Source organism: Pelophylax lessonae (assembly GCF_965119305.1).
Source record: "Pelophylax lessonae genome assembly, chromosome: 4".
In the NCBI taxonomy this organism is placed as follows: Eukaryota; Metazoa; Chordata; class Amphibia; order Anura; family Ranidae; genus Pelophylax; species Pelophylax lessonae.
Genome location: NC_138771.1, coordinates 305,397,590 through 305,422,427, shown reverse-complemented (window position 1 = coordinate 305,422,427; position 24,838 = coordinate 305,397,590). Strand labels below are relative to the sequence as shown.

The window sequence follows — 24,838 nt, the reverse complement described above, 5'->3', positions numbered from 1 at the left end:
CGCAGGTGGTGGAATAGGCATGGCACAGATGGTACAGGCATGGCACAGGTGGTGGAATAGGCATGGCACAGATGGTACAGGCATGGCACAGGTGATGGTAAGGTCATGGCACAGGTGGTGGTAAGGTCATGGCACAGGTGGTGGTAAGGTCATGGCACAGGTGGTGGAATAGGCATGGCACAGATGGTACAGGCATGGCGCAGGTGGTGGAATAGGCATGGCACAGGCATGGCGCAGGTGGTGGAATAGGCATGGCACAGGCATGGCGCTGGTGGTGGAATGGGCATGGCACAGGCATGGCGCAGGTGGTGGAATAGGCATGGCACAGATGGTACAGGCATGGCACAGGTGGTGGAATAGGCATGGCACAGATGGTACAGGCATGGCACAGGTGATGGTAAGGTCATGGCACAGGTGGTGGTAAGGTCATGGCACAGGTGGTGGTAAGGTCATGGCACAGGTGGTGGAATAGGCATGGCACAGATGGTACAGGCATGGCGCAGGTGGTGGAATAGGCATGGCACAGGCATGGCGCAGGTGGTGGAATAGGCATGGCACAGGCATGGCGCTGGTGGTGGAATGGGCATGGCACAGGCATGGCGCTGGTGGTGGAATGGGCATGGCACAGGCATGGCGCAGGTGGTGGAATAGGCATGGCACAGATGGTACAGGCATGGCACAGGTGGTGGAATAGGCATGGCACAGATGGTACAGGCATGGCACAGGTGATGGTAAGGTCATGGCACAGGTGGTGGTAAGGTCATGGCACAGGTGGTGGTAAGGTCATGGCACAGGTGGTGGAATAGGCATGGCACAGATGGCACAGGCATGGCGCAGGTGGTGGAATAGGCATGGCACAGGCATGGCGCAGGTGGTGGAATAGGCACTTACCTGGCGACGGCTCGGCTCCCGGCAGCGGCTTCTCCCCTCCTCGCGACTCTGATGTCCGTCCTCTTCTGCTCGGCTCCTGGCGGCGGCTTCTCCCCTCCTCGCGACTCCTCTTCTTCGCGGGCTGCGGCGGGAAAGTGACCGGGCGGTGACGGTGAGTGACTGATGCACGCACCGGCACCGCCCCCAACGAGGTCACCATGGATGTCCTGAATCATGATTGGTCCAGGCTGGAGTCTGGACCAATCATGATCCAAGACATCACAAAAGGGGGTGGTGTAGCGCATTTTTCTGCGCTACAGTTACGCCCCAGAAGGCCGCCAATTGGCGCCTCTGCTGGTGGAAAACCCCACCCCCCATCGGCACCAATGCGGCGGACGCCGAAAGAGGGGTGGTGGAGCGCAGAGCTCTGCGCTACAGTTACGCCCCAGAAGGCCGTCTATCGGCGCCTCTGCGGGTGGAAAACCCCACCCCCATAGGCACCAATGAGACGGGCGCCCCTTGTGGGCAAAAATTTTTTTTTTTTTTTTTTTTTTAAATCTTTTTTTTTTCTTTTTCTTTTTTTTTGGGGGGGGGGGGGGGGACGGCGCCCCTGCGCCCCCTATGGGCCGGCCGCCACTGATTATTATCCTTATTACTAACTGCTTGTACTGAGCCAGCAGGATTGTCCATTACACACATATTAGTATGATTATTCAGAACACCTGAAATAGAAGAAATGTCACAAGGATTGTTCATTATCACAGTGTCTGCTGTAGTACCACAGGTGTCCTGATGCTGCAGTGTAGAGACAGCAGCTGTGACTGGACAAACAGCCTTTGACTCAGCAAAAGGGGGGTTAATGGGTTGCTCTGGCTCTTGTAGTTCCTTTGCTGCAATGTCATTTTTTGAACACAATTTTTCCTCAGAGGAAACATCAGCAGACAAAGTATTGCTGGATATGGAATTACCAGCCTGGGTGTCATTGGGCAAACCATCAGCATTAGTCATGGTGTTAAATGACACAAAAATAGTTTTATCAATCACTTGTGGCTTGCTAGGTTTTACCTTATCAGGCACATTATCAGGTAAGTTCTCCTCACCAAACACCAGCTGATCCGCCCGTAATGGAGACTCCACTGCCTGGATCACTTTCAGCATGCCTCCTGAGCCCTGAGAAGGCAATGGGCTGCTTACCTCACCCTGGGGGGGGGCAGGGGGGCAGAACTGGGGGTCTCCTCCTCCACCTACATCTTTGCCATCCTTGCGAATCTCCGGTCATTACAAAACTTCTCCTTAAAGGGCCCCTCTCTGCCTTCCATCATGGCCACAATGGTTTCCTGGTGTTGAACCCGGACCTTTGCCAACTGGATTTCTGAATCCATAGATCCACGGTTGCGGCTGTACAAACCTTCTCGCTGCTTTCGCAGACGCTTCAACTCCGCTCTGAGCTTGTAGAGCTGGTCTCTCTCCCTTTTCAGGACCTTGATCCCGGCCACCACTCGCTCCCGAATGGACTTGGTATCTTCATCCTCACCAGGGGCAGAGAGATCCCCAGACATGGCTTGTCCAGGAGCAGGCATGTCACCCATCAGCCCAGGAGATGGCTGAGAGCTTCCAGCAGGAGAGGCCCGCTGGCCTGCATGGCCTCCCCAGATAGGGGCCAGCAGGGCTGGGAGAGATTTTACCAGACACCCCTCTCAAACAGATCACCTGGAGCAGCTCCAGACACTCAGCAAGAGAACCTTCCAGCAGCCACACCCGGAGCTGAATGATGGGAAACTACTCCTCCCACTGACACCAATGATGGGGCACTATTGATCTTTTATTGAAAAGAATCAAACAACAAATTTTATACAAAAGTAAAAAACAGAACTATAGTACAATATTCCAACAGAAAACAAAGGAATACACATCCATGTGCAGAATATATTTCAATATATACATAATCCACTTCCAACATTCATAGAAAACTATTTACATAAAGCAGCAGAGAGGGCCTAAGAGGCACAACCCATCACCTATGTATGCAGCCATTTATCAAAAACTAAGCATTAAGAAAAAAATCTAGGGTGATAAGAGACAGAAAGCCACACCCGGGAAAGAGACTCCTGGCAGTCAGGGAGGCTTGAAACCCCTCCACGCCTTCAGCCAAGCCCTCTGACCCCACTTGTCTCTCTCAAGCGCCCGAATCTTCCCCACCTCATGCAGAATGTCACACACCACCACCTGAACAGGAAGGATTTTACGCCGAAGGGTGACCTGACACCGTGCGTTCCATGTGTAATAAAGGACTACTAAGCTAACTAAAAAAAGTGTATCCAAACAAAAGCCCCCACCAGTATTGAATGCTCCATACACCCACTCAGCATAACCCAGCCTGGAGAGGAAAGGAACACCGAGGGCCCCCCCCCCCCCCACCTGTTTGTATACCTCTATGTTAAAAGGGCAACGAAGCAGAAAATGGTCCATAGTCTCCTCCTCACCTGTACATTCCTCCCGAGGACAACCACGATCCATCCCACTGCGGAATTTCAAATTGCCCCGAACATAGAGCCTCCCGTGGAAGCACAACCAGGCCAGATCCCTGAATTTAAGGGGGACTCTAGCCAAATTAATCAATCTTAACCCTTCCCTCAAAATTGGGCCTGGGCAATCCCTTAAGGCCAGTGGGTCATGAAAGACTTTGCTCAAGACTCGGCTCATAAAGACTTTCCTCGGAGCGGATCTGAGATCTTCAGCCGACAGTCGCCACTGCCGCAGCAACTTCAGACACGGAGCGACATAGGCTGGGAGCTGACCACGATGACCCCTGAGATTCTTCACTTGGCCACCTTCTTCCAAAAGTCGCAGAAAAGGCCTAAACCAAGATCTAAACATGCCTGCCCATCCAGGAGGTTCCACTGCAAGCATACTACCAATGTTAAACTTGAGAAATAGCAGTGAAAAGAAAAGAACGGGGTTGACCATACCTAAGCCACCCTCCCTCCTGGATAGATAGGTGACATTCCTCTTGATGGGGTTCAGTCTGTTCCCCCACAGCATCTGGAAGAACACACTATAGATCCTAGCATAGAGAGACACTGGCAAGATGCAGACAGGGCTGACATACAAGAAGATCGGTATCAGGTAAGTCTTAATCAGATCAACCCTTTCCCTCAGAGATAACTTCCATCTCTTCCAGCTGACCACCTTAGTATTGGCAACTTCCAGCCTGCCTTCCCAGTTTTTGAGGCCATAATCGCCAGGTCCAAATTCAATGCTTAATATCTTCATTTTTTCCTGGGGCACTGGAAAGGTGTCCGGGAGATCAAACCCCTCACCTTCCTTTCCCATCCAAAAAACTTCACTCTTTTCCTGATTGATTTTGGAGCCTGATGCTTCAGAGTACCGTGATGTCAGAGAGACCACCTCCTCCGCTTCATCTGTCCCAGTGACAATCACTGACACATCATCCGCATAGGCAACAACCCTCAAAGGCGGCTCACCCGGGATTCCCACTGGTACCCCACACAACATGCTGCTCTCTAGCCTCCTGATGAAGGGGTCGATTGCAAACACATAGAGCAGGGGACAACCCTGGCGCACCCCAGAGCCAACCTCAAAGGACTGTCCAACCCAACCATTAACAAGAGGGAAGCTTTCTGCCCCCTTATACAAGACTTTTAACCAATCGACAAAACCACCCGGCAGACCGTACTTACTAAAGAGCAACCACAGGTACTCATGGTTGACACGATCGAAAGCCTTTGCCTGATCCAATGCCAGTAGATACTTTCCCCAGCCTGCAGCCCTGCACTGCTCCAAGGCCTCCCGGACAGCTAAAACCGCTGTGAAGGTGCTCCTACCCTGGATCGAACAGTGCTGATGGCGAGAAAGCAAAGACTCTGCTACTGCCGATAGGCGCCACAAAAGTATCTTTGCCAGCACCTTTCTATCAACATTGAGAAGGCTGATGGGGCGCCAATTCTCAATCATCGAAGGATCTTTACCTTTTGAAAGAAGAATCACAGCTGAGTGTCTCATGGAAGGGGGAAGCACCCCCTCAGCAAGACAACTGTTAAAAACCTCTACCAAATGTGGGGCCAGAATAGACTTAAAGACTTTGTAAAACTCAGCCGTCAGACCATCGGTCCAGGTGACTTTTTGATGGCAAGCTGTTCAATTGCCCTCGTCACCTCTTCAACTGTGATCCCTTCTGTTAAATTCATCAAAGGGACATCTCCACCATTTAGACCTGGAGTAGAGTCCAAAAAGCTTTCCATCTTGTCTCGGTCAAGCTCTTTCCTCCCAAGAAGTTCAGCATAAAAAGACCTCACGACCTCCAGGATCCCTGACCTGGACTTTGTCAAGGAACCTGTACTATCCTTAAGGCCAACGACCATCTTAACAGCTACACCCTATTTGCAGTTCTGGTAAGGGTCAGGCGAGTGGTATTTCCCATAGTCCCGCTCCAGGACCAAAGAGGTATGCCGGTCATATTGACACTTCCTGAGGAGGATTTTCACTTCAGAGATTGCCCCAGGATCTCCTCCTCTCGAGACAAGAATATCCAGCTTCCTCCGCAAACGTTGGTAGGTCATGTATCTATTAAACTGTTTTTTATTGGCTAGGCCCCTGAAGAATCCAGCAATCCTCTTTTTGGTCAGCTCCCACCACTCAGCCTTGCTGCTACAAAAGTCCAGGATGGTCACCTGTGCCTGAAAGAATTTCTCAAAGGATTGTCTAACATGTTCTTCCTCAAGGAGAGTCGAATTTAATCTCCAGATGCCTTTGCCCCTCTGAGGGAAGTCTGAAGCATTCAAGACCACAGATAGCATACAGTGATCAGAGAACTCCACTGCCTGCACCACTGGGGGTGAGAAAGCAGAGGCCTCCTTCAAAAAAAACCTATCTATCCTACTCTGACTATTACCTCGATGAAAGGTGAACCCTGTGTCATCCGGAAGGTGCTTAATGTGCACATCCACAAGACCAGCATCCCTAACCATACTATTTAAAAAAACGCTATCATATTCCAGCCTGTCATTGAAGTCCTTCCTGTCCTTGGGCCTAGTCACAGTATTAAAGTCACCTCCAAAATCCACTTGCCGGGATGTAAAAAGAAATGGCTTGATCCTTGTAAAAAGGCATTTCCTGTCCCACTTTGTGTGCGGCCCATAAATATAAGGCGCAGGTCCTGCCTTCCCACAAGGACGTCTAAGACCATACATCTCCCAATCTCCACCTCAATAACCCGCCGGACAGTTACCATGCCGGTTTTAAACAACACCGCCACCCCGCCGTAAGGCTCGGCCGCAAGAGACCAGTAAGATGGACCATACCTCCACTCTCTCTTGGCCATATGAATATCTGCCAAGGAGGTGAGCCTAGTCTCCTGCAAAAATAAAATTTCAGCATCTAATTGGCTGAACAAAAAGAAGGCCATAGAACGAGCTCTTACTGACTTAATACTGGCGACATTTATTGTCACCACTTTTAACGGAGGGGGAACCGCCATTTGGGTTATTGAGTGGATTGCTTCTTAGCTCCCCTCTGCTGCTCATCACCAGAAGCCTCTCTCTTTCTTGAAGCCTCCTCCAACTCCATTTCAATTTCTGAATTCTGCTCAGAAGAATCCCCAGATGAGGAGATATCCCAAGCAGAAGCCCTAGAATGGTTGGGGACAGACACTGGGGCATCCTGTCCCTGTTCTGTCCTCACCGTCTGTCTCTTCCGCCTCACAACCTTCCTTCTCTCCTCCAGGTACTGCAGGTCAGATTCAGAGATGCTTTCATCTCTTGTTTTCTTCTTCTTCTTTGAAGCATTCACAGAAGACTTCTTTACAGAGGAAGCCGCAGCAGCACCCTTTTTGGTACCCTCTACCACTGGTGGGTGGGGGGCTTCTTTAAGGTCACACTTAGGAAGGGAAGATTTATCGGGAATAACTGACTTGGGGGGCACAGAATTGGAAGGTTCTGACACAAGAGGAGCAGGTACAGTAGGCTGGGGGGACACAGGGACAGACACAGAAGGAATACTTACAGATACAGGAGGGGTGGGCACAGGGACTGGGGAGGGATCCTGAACAAGACCAGGGGGGTCAGTCACCGCAGAGGAGGGTGGTATACCAGGGGCCTCATCCTCCATCCTGTTCAGCCTTAAGAGGTCATCTATCACCTCTCTATCCATATTATGCCAGGCTTCAGGACATCGGCTGTAGGGGTGGCCAAGGCGCAGGCACAGGTTGCACCTTATCGCCTGGGTGCAGTCCCTGGCCACATGACCCTGTCCCCGACACACTGAACAGATCAGTGCTGAACAAGAGGAGCTAAAATGCCCCTTTTCTCCACAGCGGTGACACAGTTTTGGCTGACCGGGATAAAAAATAGTCATCCTATCCCTCCCTATAAAGGCAGAGGAGGGCAGGTGACGGACAACATTCCCATCCCTAGCCAACCTGACCGTTACCGACCAACCCCCGGTCCAGATGCCACGCTCATCAAAAATTTTATCTGGCCTGGTCAAAACATCCCCATAATTTCTCAACCAGACCTCTAAGTCCCGAGCAGGAACACTCTCATTTGTGAGGATAATAGTGATTTTCTTTACTGTTGACCTTTGGGAAACTGCCACTGGCACCAGACCTTCCCATTCGGGTCTTGACCTGCACCGAGCCATATATTGTTCCCAGAACAGGTCAAGACCCTCTGGCCTGGTGAAACTAACCGTGTACTCCCGACTTCCAGCCACATGTATCAAGGCATATAGGTCATTAGCCCCAAAACCCATATCCAAGATCAGGTCCACCACCATACGCCGTGCTACAGGGACTGCACCACCTTCCCATTTAAGGAGGACTATGTTCCGTCTTGGACCCCCAGCAGGAGCCATAGACCCAAGACCAGATCCAATGGTGTTCATAGTGGCAGCCTGCAAGGGAAAACCCCGATTGGAAGCGGAGCTCCTCCTTGATTGTATTCCTGGCTTGATGATATTGCCAGGAGCACAGCTTACCACCTGTGCAAATGTAGGCTTATTAGGGCCAAGACCCCACACTGATGTCACATTATCAGGTACATTACTATTATTATTTTCAGCTTTGTCTAAACCAGCAGCATTATCAGTTAAACATACAATGGTGGGTCCCACCACACCTGCAATGTTATTAGGTGTAGTTACTGTTTCTAATGCAGTACCAAGTGCTTCCTGCTGCTGCGCTGTAGAGTCCTGGTTAGTTATTACTGAAACAGTTTTGAGCTCAGCAGAAGCAGGGTTAATCGGCTCTTCTGGGTTTTGTAGTTCCTGAGCAGAAATGTCATTTTTTAAACGTAACATTTTCTCAGCAGGCAAAGCATTGCTGAGCACAGGGGTATCATCCTGGGTGTCACTGGGATAAACCTCATTATTAGGCAAGGTGCTAAAAGGCACAAAAACAGTTTTGTCTATTACCTGAGACTTGATAGCCTTTATCTTATCAGGTACATGATTCGGCAAGTCCTCCACACCACCAAACACCAGCTTATCTCCCTGTACTGGAGACTCCATTACCTGGATTACCTTTAGCATGCCTCCTGAGCCCTGAGATGGCAATGGGCTGCTTACCTCACCTTGAGGGGGAGGGGGTCAGAACATGGGGTCTCCTCCTCCACCTCCATCTTTGCAAACCTTCGGTCGTTGCTAAACTTCTCCCTGAAGGGACCATCCCTGCCTTCCATCATGGCCACGATGGTTTCCTGATGTTCCACACGGACCTTAGCTAATTGGACCTCTGAATCCATGGATCCACGGTTCTTGCTGAACAAGCCTTCACGCTGCTTTCTCAGGCGCTTTAAATCCGCTCTAAGCTTGTAGAGCTTGTCTCTTTCCTTATTGAGGACTTTGATCCCGGCCACCACTCGCTCCCGAATGGACTTGGTATCTTCATCCTCCCCAGGGGCAGAGAGATCCCCAGACATGGCTTGTCCAGGAGCAGACATGTCACCCATCAGCCCAGGAGATGGCTGAGAGCTTCCAGCAGGAGAGGCCCGCTGGCCTGCATGGCCTCCCCAGATAGGGGCCAGCAGGGCTGGGAGAGATTTTACCAGACACCCCTCTCAAACAGATCACCTGGAGCAGCTCCAGACACTCAGCAAGAGAACCTTCCAGCAGCCACACCCGGAGCTGAATGATGGGAAACTACTCCTTCCACTGACACCAATGATGGGGCACTATTCCCACCACTGATACCAACAATAGGGCAGTATTCCTTGCACTGATACCAACAATAAGGCACTATTCCTTCCACTGACACCAACAATAGGGCATAATTCCTTCCACTGGCACCAACAATAGGGCATTCTTCCTTCCCCTGACAGCAGCAATGGGGAATAATTCCTTCCACTGACACCAATAGGACACTATTCCTTCCACTGACACCAACAATATGGAACTATTCCTTCCACTGATACCAACAATAGGGCACTATTCCTTCCCCTGACACCAACAATAGGGCACTATTCCTTCCACTGATACCAACAATAGGGCACTATTCCTTCCACTGATACCAACAATAAGGCACTATTCCTTCCACTGATACCAACAATAAGGCACTATTCCTTCCACTGATACCAACAATAAGGCACCATTCCTCCCACTGATACCAACAATAAGGCACTATTCCTTCTACTGATACCAACAATAGGGCACTATTCCTTCCACTGATACCAACAATAGGACACTATTTCTTACACTGACAGCAGCAATGGGGTGTAATTCCTTCCACTGACAACAAAAATGAGGCACTATTCTTCCCAATGACACCAACTATTTCACCCTCTAATACCAAAGATCCGGTATTGTTTACTCCAACTGGGCACAGCCTGGAGCCCCTGAAGTCTGAAGGACAGTAAAGTTTGGAGACCCCTGTATTATACTATTAACTGTTCTGATCAATCATATTGCATGCCTGGAAAATCTACTTTTACTAATACACAAATTGTTCCGGCAATTGACAAATACTATTGACAAATATAGAGTGGCCTCCTTGCCAGATGCCGTAGGAACCTGCAAGGGGTGTCTTTTATCTCTGACATTGTGGGCTTTTGCAATCAAAGGAATGACTATGAAATTACAGAAATCTTCCTTGACATGAATTATACAAATCACTTTAGGTCAATATCTGTCCATGTCCCTGTAGCCTATGATAAAATGCCAATGCTAAGAGGTTTTCTTTATAGAATGTAAGTCTGTCTTTGTTGCAAAAAAAAAGAACCTCACCAGGGGGCGTTATTTGGACATGTTCTATAGACCTACACAGTACAGCAGGATGCATAGTGCAGGCAAAGGTGCTAGAAACAAAAGCTATCTTCTCTAAAGGTAAACTATCAGTATGGCATTTATTTTTTCAAGTTATGTACACTTCTTAGTGAAAGTTCAGTTATATTTACCAGTTCTGGACCGGAAGGATTTGCCCCCTTAATGACCAGGTCATGTTTTGCGATTCGGCACTGCGTTACTTTAACGGATAATTGCGCGGTCGTGTGATGCTGTACCAAAATAAAATTTATGTCCTTTTTTTTTTCACAAATAGAGCTTTCTTGTGGTGGTATTTGATCACCTCTGCGGTTTTTATTTTTTGTGCTATAAACAAAAAAAGAGTGAATTTCTGGGGAAAAAAAAAATGTTTTTCACTTTCTGCTATATAACATTCCCAATAAAAATAGATATAAAAATCGAATTTTTTCATCATTTTAGGTAAATTTGTATTCTGCTACATATTTTTGGTAAACAAAATCAAAATAAGTGTATATTGATTGGTTTGCAGAAAAGTTATCATGTCTACAAAATAGGGGAAAGATTTGTCATTTTTATTTGCTTTTTTTTTACTAGTAATGACGGCGATCAGCGATTTTTAGCGGGACTGCGACATTGCGGCGGACAGATCGGACACCTAACTGGCATTTGTTACACTTTTGAGGGGACCAGTGACATTACTACAGTAATCAGTGCTAAAAATATGCATTTGCACTGTGACTGTACTAATGACACTGGCAGGGAGGGGGTTAACACCAGGGGCGATCAAAATGTTAAATGAGTCCCTAGGGGGGATTTCTAACTGTGGGGGGCATGGGCTTGCTGCATGAACACAGAGACCTGTGTTCCTAAATAGAAGAAACACAGGATCCCTGTGTTCATACCTGACAGAACAGCGGTCTGCCGGACCCGTTGATCAGCTTCCCCTGTGGCGAATGGGCTCTAGCGGTCCCGCAAAGCGACATACAGGACGTTTTGCAGGACAGAACTGACCTGCCACCTTAAAACTACGGTGGCTAGTCAGCAAGTGGTTAAAGAACAACTATACTGTTCTTCTTAAATTAAATCCCCCAGCCCCCCCCCAAGTGAAGTCCATCTAATAAAATACTTAAAGTGGTAGTAAACCGCAGCATATATGCATATATATATATTTTTTTTATCTGCAAGGTAAAGGCATAGCGTGCTAAAGGCGCTTCCATCTTCACCTGGTCTTCCTTCCGGGTTCACGCCCCCTGGCCTTCTATTTGGTTACGCTGCAATGACGTCACTCCCGTGTGCATGCACACGGGAGTCACGGACCACAGCACAAAGCTCTGAAGTGATGGTGCGGTATGCCGATCCTTCAGAGCGCATGCATCTGTGACGTCATCAGCTGCATGCAGTGTGAATATCTCCTAAACTGCCCAGGTTTAGGAGATATTCACTGTCTATACGGGTATGCCTTATTAAAGGCACATGATCAAAAACAGGGTTTACTTCCACTTTAACTTCCAATTGTTCCAGCGATCTTGATTGTGCAGACGTGCAGCTGCTGCATAGCCTTCCTCCAAAAATGCCCTCTCTTAGTGTGCATGCTCGCTGTGGCCCTATTCATTCCTATGGGAAAATCTTTTCTGATGTACTGCTGGAGGCCTCTGTAAGTATAGCTGTCCAATAGGAATGAATAGGCCTGCAGCATGCAGGATTCAGCAGCATTGGCATAGCTAGCATATATGGCACCCAGGTGCAATCATTTTTTTTAACACTGCCCCCCCCACAAAAAACCTGAAGCAATACAAAGAACGTTAGGATTATTGTACTCAGAGTGCAGTGGTCAAGGGTGCGTTATATACTACATAGCTTTTAGAGTTTTAGTAGTCAATGGCATAGATTTTAAATCACAGGGCTTTAGTTACTAAAGCTAGAGAGGGCAAAATTAGTCAGAATTCTTCAGAGAAACCAATCAGCTTCAAGGTTTTATTGCTGAAGATTAATTAAACAAGCTGAGGTTAGAAGCTGATTGATTTCTCTGCAGAATTGTGACTAATTTTGCCCTCACTAGTTTTAGTAAATAAACCCCACAGTGTCTATAATGCAGGGCTCAGGAGTATGTAACACACAGAGTGCAGAGGTCAGGAGTGTGTGACACAGAGAGTGCAGGTGTCAGGAGTATATAACACACAGAGTGCAGGGGTCAGGGGTGCTTTATACATAGAGTGCAGGAGTCAGGAATGTGTAACGCACAAGCCACTAAAACCAAAAATGACTCCTTCTTTCCACTACGTATCTCCCGTAAGCCCATATCCCCACAGCGCAGATCTCCCCTAACATCCCTAAATCCTCCCTACCAGCCCACCCCCTCAGTATAGATACCCCCATCCCGAAAAAAAAACCCTCAGTACAGACCCCCCCCACCCACCATAGACCCCTCGGTAAAGAGTGACCCCCCCAGCACTAACCCTCAGTACAGACACCCCTCCTCCCAGTACAGATACCACTCCCTCCCACACAGACCCCTCAGTACAGACACCATCACCCATTCACCACAGTATAGACCCTTCAGTACTGATACCATCACTCCCCTCAATACAGACTCCTCAGTACAGACTTCATCACCCCCCTCCCCCCCCCAGTACAGACCCTAAGTATGGTCACCACCCCTTCCCAGTGCAATGCATGGCTCAGGAGTATGTAACATGCAGAGTGCAGGGGTCAGGAGTGTGTACACAGAGATTGCAGGGGTCAAGAGTACATACCACATAGAGAGTGCAGAGCTCAGGAGTGCTTTATACATAGAGTGCAGGAGTCAAGAATGTGTAACGCACAAGCCACTAAAACCAAAATTGTTTCTTTCTTCCCAGTACATATCCCCCCTAAGCCCATATCCCCACAGTACAAACATCCCTAAATCCTCTACAGAAACACAGTGAGAATAGGCCACACCCCTAATTATTACACACAAAAATAGAGAAAAGAAAAAGGTGGGGTTTTGAAGGCCTTAAAGGGGATGATCATAGTGTAAAACACAACTTATTTAATAAAATCCATGTTTATTAGATCAAATAAAAAGCATGTACATATTCATACCATAAAACAAAAGAAACATACATCATAGAAATACATGATAAACATCTGGAACATAAATATGATTGCTCCTATAGAGGAAGCATCAATATCTATACCAAACAGTGGGTCTCAAATGGAAATGGTAGGGAATGGTCCCTGCACAGCCGACGTGTTTCGCATAGTCGTGCTTCTTCAGGGCTAAAGAGACCAGAACCAGCCAATATGCTATAGAGATATACAAAGATACAGCAATAAATACACAAATTACATAGTATTATATTATTGCATATTACATCATATAGTGGTTTGAAAATACGTAAAAAACTAAATAAGTAACCCAAAATTTTACTGACCCCACTAGAAGAGATAAATGGCGGACAAATGTTGTCTGTTCAGGCGCCGGAAAGTGAACCACAACAAATAATTCAAATGGAGTCTGATATATGCGGAGATGTGGCTAAATCCCTTGCTTTCATGTAATTGGGATACATATATACCGTATATACTCGAGTATAAGCCGACCCGAGTATAAGCAGAGGCCCCTACTTTTACCACAAAAAGATGGGAAAAATTATTGACTCGAGTATAAGCCTAGGGTGAGAATACAGGGTGGCGGGCATGGTACAGGAGAATGCAGGGTGGGAGGCATGGTACAGGAGAATGCAGGCATGGTACAGGAGAATGCAGGGTGGCAGGCATGGTACAGGAGAATGTGGGCATGGTACAGGAGAATGCAGGCATGGTACAGGAGAATGCGGGCATGGTACAGGAGAATGCAGGCATGGTACAGGAGAATGCGGGCATGGTACAGGAGAATGCGGGCATGGTACAGGAGAATGCAGGCATGGTACAGGAGAATGCAGGGTGGCTGGCATGGTACAGGAGAATGCAGGGTGGCTGGCATGGTACAAGAGAATGCAGTGTGGCTGGCATGGTACAGGAGAATGCAGTGTGGCTGGCATGGTACAGGAGAATCCAGGGTGGCAAGCATGGTACAAGAGGATGCGGGGTTGCGGGCATACTAGTGCAGCTGTGTTTCACTTACCTGTTCCAGCGGTGCCTTCATTTTAAAAATGCCCCCGCCCGGCGCCGACACGTCATTGCGCACACGCCGCTGCCACTCGGGAAAGCTGGTATACTTTCGGCTATTCCCGGCCTGTCCCGAGCGGCGGTGGCGCGTGCGCGGTGACATGTATACACCGGGCGGGGGCATTTTTAAATCTTAAACACGTCGGAGCGGCCGGGAACTTTTTTTTTTTTTGTTGACTCGAGTATAAGCCGAGAGGGACGTTTTCAACACAAAAAAATGTGCTGAAAAACTTGACTTATACTTGAGTATATACGGTACTTAAATTCCTGATGGTGTACTTCTTAGTATAGTGATCCGCTAATCTTAGCGTATTATCCACCTCCACATCAATAATATCAAATGTTGACCTAATAAAAATATAGAGAGTGGCAGAATATGGAATTTAGGGTAACCGATGGAGTTGACTACGGTTATTAAATCAGTGATATCCCAAGTTTCATATAGAGGTTACCTTCATAGAAAAATGTACCGCCCCAGGCAGGTATACCACTATGTGCTCACCACAGGGAGAAATTTTACTAACCAGCCGGAGGCGAGAGACACATCACAGGGGGAGAAAAGACAGTCCCTCCCTAGGGGGCCAAAAAGACAATCCCTCCCTAGGGGGCCAAAAAGCTTTTATTAGTATGAAGGTATAGAGTCCATATTCCATATCTTGATCTCATGAAGGTCCGGTCACATGCCTCTCACTGCGTGCTCCAACTTCCGCCTGCCTACCTACTCATGGTCACACTGGGACCATTCCCTACCATTTCCATTTGAGACCCACTGTTTGGTCCTATATAGGAGAAATCATATTTATGTTCAAGATGTTTATCATGTGTTTCTATGATGTATGTTATTTGAGCTAATAAACATGGATTTTATGAAATAAGTTGTGTTGTACACTATGATCATCCCCTTTAAGGCCTTCAAAACTCCACCTTTTTCTTTTCTCTATTTTTATCCCTAAATCCTTCCTACCAGCCCACCCCCTCAGTACAGCTACCCCCATCCCAAAAAAAACCCTCAGTACAGACCCCCCACCACAGACCCTCACCCCTCAGTAAAGAGTGACCCCCCCAGCACTGGCCCTCAGTACAGACACCCCTCCTCTCAGTACGGATATCCCTCCCTCCCACACCCCTTCCCTACAGTATAGACCCCTCAGTACTGATACCATCACTCCCCCAGTACAGACTCCTTAGTACAGACTTCATCACCCCCACCTCCCCCAGCACAGACCCTCAGTATGGTCACTACTCCTCCCCAGTACAGACTTCAGTACAGACACAACTCCGCATTCCCAATACAGAACTTCAAGAAAGGACTCTCTTCTCCCCAACATCACTCAGCAGCCCAGATGCAGTGACAGTTCAGAGTGAGGGGAAGTCCTCTCCTTGGCACTGTCATATAACTGGAGCTGATGAAGAGCCTTCCCTTGGCTCTGAACTTCCGCTCTCAGGGAAGCAGAGTGTGTCGACTCTCTGGGGGCGCGGTGCAGCACCGTGCAACAAAAAAAAAGAATATTTGGCAGACAGCGCGGATCACAACCCACTAAGTATGCCACTGCTCAGCAAGGACATTTTCAGAGGTAAGGCTGTGTGATGCCAGATAGGGCTGCTGGAATAGGGAAGAAGGTAGGTATTTGACTAGGTAGCTGGGGGCTTATTTAAAGGACAGCTTAAACTAAAGGTACAGCTGCCCTTCAGTAATTGAGGATCTTTGCTAAAATATCTTTTCATATAGTGTAAGTATGAACTTATAATCAAAGATGAAGTTTAGGAATGGCTTGTATTGCATGCTTACATTGTTCAAGTGTAAGCATTCATATTTCATACCTGAAGGACTTATGGGAAAGTTGACAATCACTGCCCTACTGCACACTGACCACAGGGGGTACATCACCATGTTTTTTACATGTAGGAGAGAAGTGTCAGAATTGACTTGGCACATTATACATTTACTTTGCAGGGAAGAAAAAAAAGTAAAAAAAATAAATGGAAGACTTTACTTCCTCTTTAACCACTTCTGGACTGGAAGAAATTTCCCCCTTAATGACCAGGCCATATTTTGCGATACAGCACTGTGTTATTTTAACGGACAATTGTGTGGTCGTGCAAAACTATACCCAAATAAAATTGATGTCCTTTTTTTTCCCTCAAATAGAGCTTTCTTTTGGTGGTATTTGATCACCTGTGCGATTTTTAATTTTCTGCGCTATAAACAAAAAAAGAGCGACAATTCTGAAAAAAAAAAAAAAAAAAACAATATTTTTCACATTCACATGCTATAAAACATTCCCAAAAAAAATTTTAAAATAAAATTTTTTTAACATTTTAGGCCAATTTGTTTTCTGCTACATATTTTTGGTAAAAGAAATTGCAATAAGCGTATTTTGATTGGTTTGCGCAAAAGTTATTGCGTCTACTAACTACTGGAAAGATTTATGTCATTTTTATTGTTTTTGTTTTTTTTTTTACTAGTAATGGCGGCTATCTGCGATTTCTTGCGGGACTGCGACATTGCGGCAGACATATCGGACCCCTGACTGACATTTTTGACACTTTTGGGGGGACCAGTGACATTACTACAGTAATCAGTGCTAAAAATATGCACTGTTACTGTAAAAATGACACTGGCAGGGAAGGGGTAAACTTTTTGGTGATCAGTGAGTTAAATGTATCCCTAGGGGCGTGATTCTAACTGTGGGGGGCATGGCTTGTGATGTAACCACAGAGACAGACCTACATAGCAGGATCCTATAGTCTTTTTTTTTTTTTTGAGAGTTTCATATAAAAAAATTTGAAAAATATTGTTATTTTTTCAAAATTGTCGCTCTTTTTTTGTTTTACATGTAGGAGAGAAGTGTCAGAAAGAATAGGCTTGGGAAGCAAGTGGTTAGAAAAATGCCTTTATCTATGGATAATTTAACCACTTGCCGTCTGAGTACCGTAGTACTACTGCGGCAAAGTGGCTCGTTATCGTCTGACGACGTAGTACTACGTCGTCAGACACTCCCCTTTCACGGCGGCGCGCGCGCGCCGCCGGAGGCTCGCTCCCGCTGTATTCAGTCACAGCGGGAGTCGGGCCAGGGGAGGAGCAGCGGCGATCGCCGCTGCTCTTCCCCGATCGTCGGGGATCTAGTGTGGCAGGCAGGGTCAGATTGCAGGGTTCAGCATAGCTGAACCCTGGATCTGTCCTTGTGTCACTCAGTCACCTCCCCCCACACACGTCAGTAAGCACCAGGCATACATTAACCCCTCCCTCTCCAATAAAAATTAACCCCTTCCCTGCCAGTGTCATTTTTACAGTAACAGTGCATATATATAGCACTGATTACTGCAGTAATATCACTGGTACCCCCAAAAGTGTCAAAAATGTCAGTCAAGGGTCCGATCTGTCCGCCGCAATGTCGCAGTCCCGCAATGTCGCAGTCCCGCAAATGACAGAAATCTTTCCCTTTGTTAGTAAACGCAATAACTTTTGCGCAAACCAATCAAAATACGCTTATTGTGAATTTTTTTTACCAAACATAGGTAGCAGAAAACAAATTGGCCAAAAATCTAAAAAAAATTTGATTTTTAATTTTTTTTGGGGGAATATCATATAAAAAAATGTGAAAAATATTGTTGTTTTTTCAAAATTTACACTCTTTTTTTGTTTATAGCGCAAAAAGTAAAAATCGCACAGGTGATCAAATACCACCAAAAGAAAGCTCTGTTTGTGGGAAAAAAGGACGTAAATTTTGTTTGGGTATGGCGTTGCACGACCGCGCAATTGTCAGTTGAATTCGCACAGCGCCGAATCGCAAAAAGTGGCCCAGACGTAAGACAGCAAAATCCTCTAGTGGTAAAGTGGTTAAAGTGCCGTAGTTTGTCGCCATTCCATGAACATGCACAACTTTTAAGCGTGACACAGAAGAAGGCTTGGGAAGCAAGTGGTTAAAAAAATGCCTTGGCGTAAGCCCACAATTAAACTTTACAAAGAACAAATGCTGGTGGAAATTGAACCTACGACCTTGCACAGCAAGGTCACAGTGCTAGCTAAGCCTGAAAAGATTTACCAGCTGAGCAGCAATGTATCCTTGGATGTTGCTGACAACTTTGAATATATTCGGAATTGTTTACTGCACCTGTGTGAATATTCATGAAATGACCCAGATTTCCTACCTTTGGGAGAAAAAAAAAACTCTTTTGACTGGGAATCCTGAGTACCAGAACATTTTGTTTTGAAAGAAGTAAATTATCAGAGCAGAAAGAAATAATGCAGATCACATGCAACACCTGCCTTAAAGCAACTGTGACATTCGTTATGGTGTGTGTACAGCTGTAAGGACAGTCATTATGCTGCTGCCGCTTCCTCTACACTGCAGTCAATGCAGCATTATCCAGCGTCTATTGCAGAGCCAAGAAACCATCACCTTTGACCCATGTCCTCATATACTAGGATGTATGTTGTGGGCACCAGAATGAATCTACGTCTTAATGACAGCGCAGTTCCCAGGGAGACATTGATGTAGCACTAAGACAATTTGTTGTGCATGGTACAGAAGGCAGTGTGCAGGGAGAGAAGGTAAAGCCAGCTTTGATGCTCTGCAGTCACTTTTTTTTTTTTTTTTTGGTCCAGCGTCATGCTGACACTGCTAACTTCTTCTTGATTGGATGTTTCCAGGGACTGCCTAAGAATACTGATGGTATCTTAAAGAGTAGCTTAGGCACATGGCAGAGAATTCCTGTTATTTCCTTTCTTCCTTGTCAAGCAAGCCTGTGAAGATGACACCTTTTACTAAAGCTTCATCCTATTCATTGAGCTGCATGCTTTAACTGGGGGGCTTTGTGTGAAGCTGTGATAGTGGGAGAGTAACTACAGGACGGGGGGTCACCTAAGTGAAGCTTTGCAGCCTGTGCGAGCCAAGTCACCCTGCATCGTCCTGACATGGTTGCAGATGCTATTTGTCCTGAAGAAATAGAAGGGACAGCTCCTGGGTTTTTCTGTGTGGATTTTCCGCTTCTATGGTGAGTGCCGGCTAGGAATGAAAAAAAGCTCAGCTCTGCTGCAGTGCATTATTTTTTTTTTCCTCTTCTTGTCTCCTTGACCTTCATCATTTAGCTCTCTGGAGTGGACTCTATTATCCTGCATGCTTAGAAGCCCAGAAATATAACCCCTGTGAGATGTGCAGACTATGACTGGCTTGCTAGACCATCCTCAGACGTCCTACTGAATTTAACCCAACAAGGTAGTGTTACATCTGTGTGTAGCGTAGAACATCATTCTGTCTGGTGATCAATCAGAAAATACCAGTTAAGTTTTATATGACCAATTTGCTTTTACAATACTATTTGAACACTTTTTTCCAGATTCCCTTTATTTGAACACGTAATGACCTTCACTGGGTTTACTTTGCTTTTTAATAATGCAGCATGCGTATAATAGATTGACATGTCTTCTGTGCTTGCATTGGAATATTGAACTGTTTTGTAGCAAAGCAGGCGCATAGCTCTGAAATATTTTACCGTGGTGATGTGAACGGTAGCCACAGACACCTTATACAGACTGTAGACAGCTCTGAGAAAAGGAATTGAGAGGACAGATGCCATGTATATCCAGCTGTGTTGTGTATATGTTCCCAGGATTAGACTGTAGGGGACGGAGCATTCAGTAGGGTACACATGGAATTGTTTTCATGTGACGCAGACATTGCAGATTACATCATTGCAGCTTACAGGAGAGGTGAGAGGAGCGAGGTTATTGATGTGCGCGTCCTTGTAAATCACAGCGCAATCAAGCCTTTGTATAATCAGCATTCTAATAACAGGTTTAACAGAAATCCTGTGCTTCTCATCAATATCATGTAATGGAATGACTTGGGCGTTCACTGGGAACAAACTATGTCATAGAATAAAAAGTTTGCAGATTGTCAGCAGAGAAAAACCTACCTGTATGTGGCAAGTGCTTTGTAGAAAAAAAATATATATATATACATACATACATACATATATATATATATATATATATATATATATACATATATATATATACCGTATATACAATTTCAAGGTGGGACACCTCTTCTGTGTAGATCTCTTTGCACAAAGATTGCATCTATTGTGGCACTCCCTTCTTTGATATATATTATTTAATATGAATATATATATTTTTCTTTTGTTTATACATATAGCCGAGGGCCGAGGAGTCACGTGAGCACTGGGAGACGCTCTTTTGATAAAGTAGAAATTGGCATAGTTTTTATTACGCCCAGGCACTGGGACACATTTTGTTACGTAACATGTTTTTATATATATATATATATATATATATATATATATATTCTTTTTTTTCATATACATACTTTTAAGGTCAGTATCCGGCTTTAAAAGAGTTACCAAACAAATTCTACCTCCTAATGTATAGCTGGAAGCTTAGTGGTGATGCTGTAAGAAAGGGGATTCCTCCAAATATGAGCAGCTTCCTTCCTGTCTGTGATGTGTTGATATGCCAAGGTATTATGTCTCCTGACCTCTAAATCTCCGTCTGGTCCTTTTTCCATATTGTTTTTCACATTTGTTCATCAAAATCCTATTCTGGAAATGTTAAACGAGTAATGCATTAGGCTTTTGCTTCGTGTTTTGTACATTTAAGCCTTGAGAGGAAGTACTACTGATAACTGGCACCAGACCAGGTGTCGCTGCACCTTTTCCATAAAGACATAATAGCTAATGTACAATACTGTGTAGGACATGTAGGTCAGGAACAGCCATAGAAGAGATAATGTTCTCAGACTTTACATGCTTTCAAGGACTTCATTCATCTCATATGTAATTCAAACATATTTGCATTCCAGAAAAGGCAAAGCAGGGTGGCATCAGTGTTGCGAACTGTCAGTATTTTTACTGGCAGCCAGTAAAAAACAGGCATTTAAAAAAAAAATATGGCTGTGACACTCGGCTCGGAACTGCGCATGCGTAACTCCAGTCCGGAGCCGGACGAGACCATCCAAGTGCCTGCTACAGTGTTTTCGGGCGGCGCCGACGGGAGGCAGGTCTGGCGGAGGCGAAGGCGGTGACTGACCGTTTCGTGTGATGTCATGGTGCGAGGGAGTCGAGCGAAGTGGCTGGAGCCTTAGGTCCGGGTCTGCAGGACGGGTGCAAGGCAAGCTGGGTGCGGGATGGTCAGTGCTCTTCGGACTAGAGTGGACTGAAGGGACCACCAGGCCTGGAGAGAGACTGTCACTGTGATTCAGGAGGGGACGTGTCATGGCAAGGAGATGTCATCATAATCTGTGCTGCTGCACAGTGCTGTCAGGGTCACTGTCAAATTCATGTGTGTGTGCCTGACCATTCTATTTTCTTGCCCTTCTGAGCTACTTACTTACTATTTCAAAAATAAAATTAGAAATATGTTTTTTGCCCTAATATCTACCTTAAATCACATTGCTAATTGTATATTGTACTTGTTTTAGCCAAAATACTGAAATTTGCATTTAAAACTGTAATTTTGTAACTTTTGGAAATGACAGTAAAAACTTGGCTGTGCGAGTAAATTTTGGATGTTGTGTCAGTAAATTCAATTTGGTAGGTTGGCAACACTGGATGGTGGCATTGAGAATTAAAGTTTTTTTATTTTTCTGATGCTTTGATGGACGAATTAGATGCACAGAACAAGGTTGTGCTTTTTCCTGATGCTTTTCTGCAATCTGTCATCACACTGGGGTGGATTTATTAAAACTGGTGCACTAAGAATCTGGTGCAGCTGTACATGGTAGCCAATCAGCTTCCAACTTCATCTAATTCAATTAAGCTTTGGCAATAAAACCTGGAAGCTGATTGGTTTCTATGCAGAGCTGCACCAGATTTAGCAATCTCCAGTTTTAGTAAATAAACCCCACAGTGTCATTATATCATCCAATGCACTGAGAACTGCAACTCGGGTCCCCAATACTTTCCCTTCTTCTTCCCTTTTTTGTTTTAAAAAATGAATAGGGATATATGGAAGTTTGTCTGGGAATCCTAAATGAATTATTAAGGTCATTCTTGCAATAAAATGGGAAATGTGAATAGAACTGTATTTCTGTATAAAGTCTTTGGTCTCATTTGCCTATCTCTGTAGGTCAGTATAGCTGATACTTTAAGAAAATAATTTTCTGACAAGGCTGAAATCTTGGAAAATTTAACATTAGGGCGCAGTTCACATATATCCGAATTAGATGCGTTTGAACCCCATCCAATACACATGACATATAAACCGGCAGCCTTCACTATGAAGCTGGTTCATATATCTGTGGGCAATCCACGGTCCATTTTTCAAAAGGGTCCTGAGCGTTTTTCAGTCCAGTTCAGGTGCGATTTCAAGTGAAAGTTCGCACCTGAACTGGTAAACAAAACTACACAGGACTCCTTTAAAAAACGCTGGGAAACCAAGGCCAGTACATATGCGAACCAAGCCTAGAAGACAATAAGTTGTGTTTGTACTCCTTGGGATATATATTGCTATCATTTGGGCTCCAAAAGTCTAAAATATATCTGAAAATAATGTAAAGACACTATCCTACCACTAAAATAAAAAATACAAAGAGAGCTATTCTGTTGATCACATTGACCCTGCCTACTGCCAAATTTACATGAATGTTCCTCTATAATAAAGTGTGAGATAGTTCTAGTTATAGGCCTGACCCAGGAACAATACTGACCCACCTTGATGACCATTGTACACTGCAATCCCCAATTAACAACGGTATAGAGAGCAGAAACAGTGCAAGTGCTTATTAGGCATATAATATTGTATTGCAGAATGTTAGTTTGCAAAGAAAACACCACCAAGACCCTATCTTCAAGGAAAGGCAGTGCATGCATGTAAGCAAGTGCAGTTAGCTAGTCTGCCACTAGGTGACTCTGGTCTAAAATAGTATGGTAAAAGGAAAAGTTACAAGTAAGTGATATTTCCCCTTTTAGAGAAGTCCTTCTTGTAGTGATGTCATGGGTAATTTAGGTCCCATGTATAATCTAGGTGGGGAGGAGCCCTAAGGCAGATGTGGCATAGGAGCCAAGTACCCCACACCTATGCAGATGTAGTCAGCACAGCCAAGGCCCTGTTCGGGGGAAGAGGTTCCAGGAGAGGTGTACAGTAGGAGCAACTGCAGTAATCCTGTCTCTGGAACGACTAAAGGAGAGTCGTGAGCTGGATGACCAAAGCCTAATGGGCAGGTCAGAACCCTCTGAGTGAGCACTAATGTCTCGGAGATCAGAAGAGCTGCTGAGGGGAGAATACCCAGCTGGGTAGAGCTAAGGAGTGGGACTTGATGGGAGAGACTGTCTAAGGAAAGATGGCTGCTAAAGGTCCTGAATATTGTTTCACTTGTGACTACTGCGGACCATCCACTAAATGTGATTGACTGTGTAATGTCAAGTGACTCCGGATTGTATATCCTAGTGATATCCACGTTATGCCATTTCCTGAATTCAACCAGTAAAGTGAAGCAAAACTACTTTTACGAGTGGACATTCCTTCCTTTGGAGATGGAAAAAGTCAATGGCCGGGAATGTTGTGTGGAGGCCTCTGGCATGGAGTGGGGTACAAGATGGCAGAGGGTTTAGCGTCAGCAGGAAGGACAGTGTTCTATCAGGACAGGAGCAGGGTGGGGACTTGTGCTCTTAGTGTCAAATACAGCCAACCACAAAGACCCTCTTACATGCAGTTTCTGTATACTTGTGCAGGGTTTTAGGAATTAAAGCAGGCAGTGAGAAGGTGATCTTGGAACCAGTTTTGTGCCTGTGTAGACTGGGGGAGCTTGATACCTGCCTTTGTGAGGACAAGCTGACTTTGAAGATTTAAAGTCTTCTTCAAAGGTATCTTGGATTTTGGCGGACTTGAGAGGTTCACCATTACATTCCTATGGACCAGGATTGATGTCTTGAGAACAGTTCTGGAACATCCAATATTCCTGTGTAATCATGCTGGTGTTGACTTCTCTATAATTTGAGAGTCAACAACATCTGGTAAGCAGTTCACCTATGTCCACGTGGTGTTTGGTGACAGGACTCCATCTTTATTGTCATTCACTGGTGTGTGGAGGATTTTCTTGGTCACTCTTGATATGGACTTTTATATGAACTTTTATCATTGTTTTATTATCCATTGGCGTTGCCCTTTTGTGTATATGTAATTTGGATTGTGTAATCTTGCCTATTGTGCTGGCTGCCTTATTTTCTCTCCATTCTTTCTTCCAAGTGCAGATATTTTTATTGTTTTTGATTGAGGAGGCGATACAATACCTCCTCACAGCCTCTCAAATGCTCTCTGAAGAGTGCTCTTCCGAGAGCAAATCTGGTATAAATAAGCCCTTGCATAAATAAAATGAAAGCTGTCTATTGTAAGCACTACTTTAAGTGCCCATTCACACTACCGCGACTGGTCAGCCTGACAAGTCGCGGTCCATTCAGTGCTACGGGAACCGTTCTAATAGGAGCGACTCAAGTCGCTCCGACTTAGAAAGTAGTTCCTGTACTACTTCGGGGCGACATTGGAGCGACTTGCATTGACATTCATTATATGAAGTCCGTGCAAGTCGTGCCGAAGTCGCGGTGC

General features: G+C 45.7%; 1 protein-coding gene across 3 annotated transcripts in view; it reads left to right on the top strand.

The window, feature by feature from the left end:
- ANO4 (anoctamin 4) overlaps positions 1-24,838 on the top strand; it is a 339,157-nt gene that overhangs the window by 122,585 nt on the left and 191,734 nt on the right. Inside the window, exons 1-2 of one of the 3 annotated variants that reach the window (XM_082254746.1) lie at positions 18,769-19,272; positions 19,367-19,493. The exons of 1 other annotated variant lie outside the window; for it this stretch is intronic. The gene's annotated coding sequence lies outside the window, so the exon portion shown is untranslated. Of the gene's footprint in view, positions 1-18,768; positions 19,273-19,366; positions 19,494-24,838 lie in introns of those variants that run through there. One more of the 3 variants, XM_082254745.1, reaches the window with a different exon arrangement.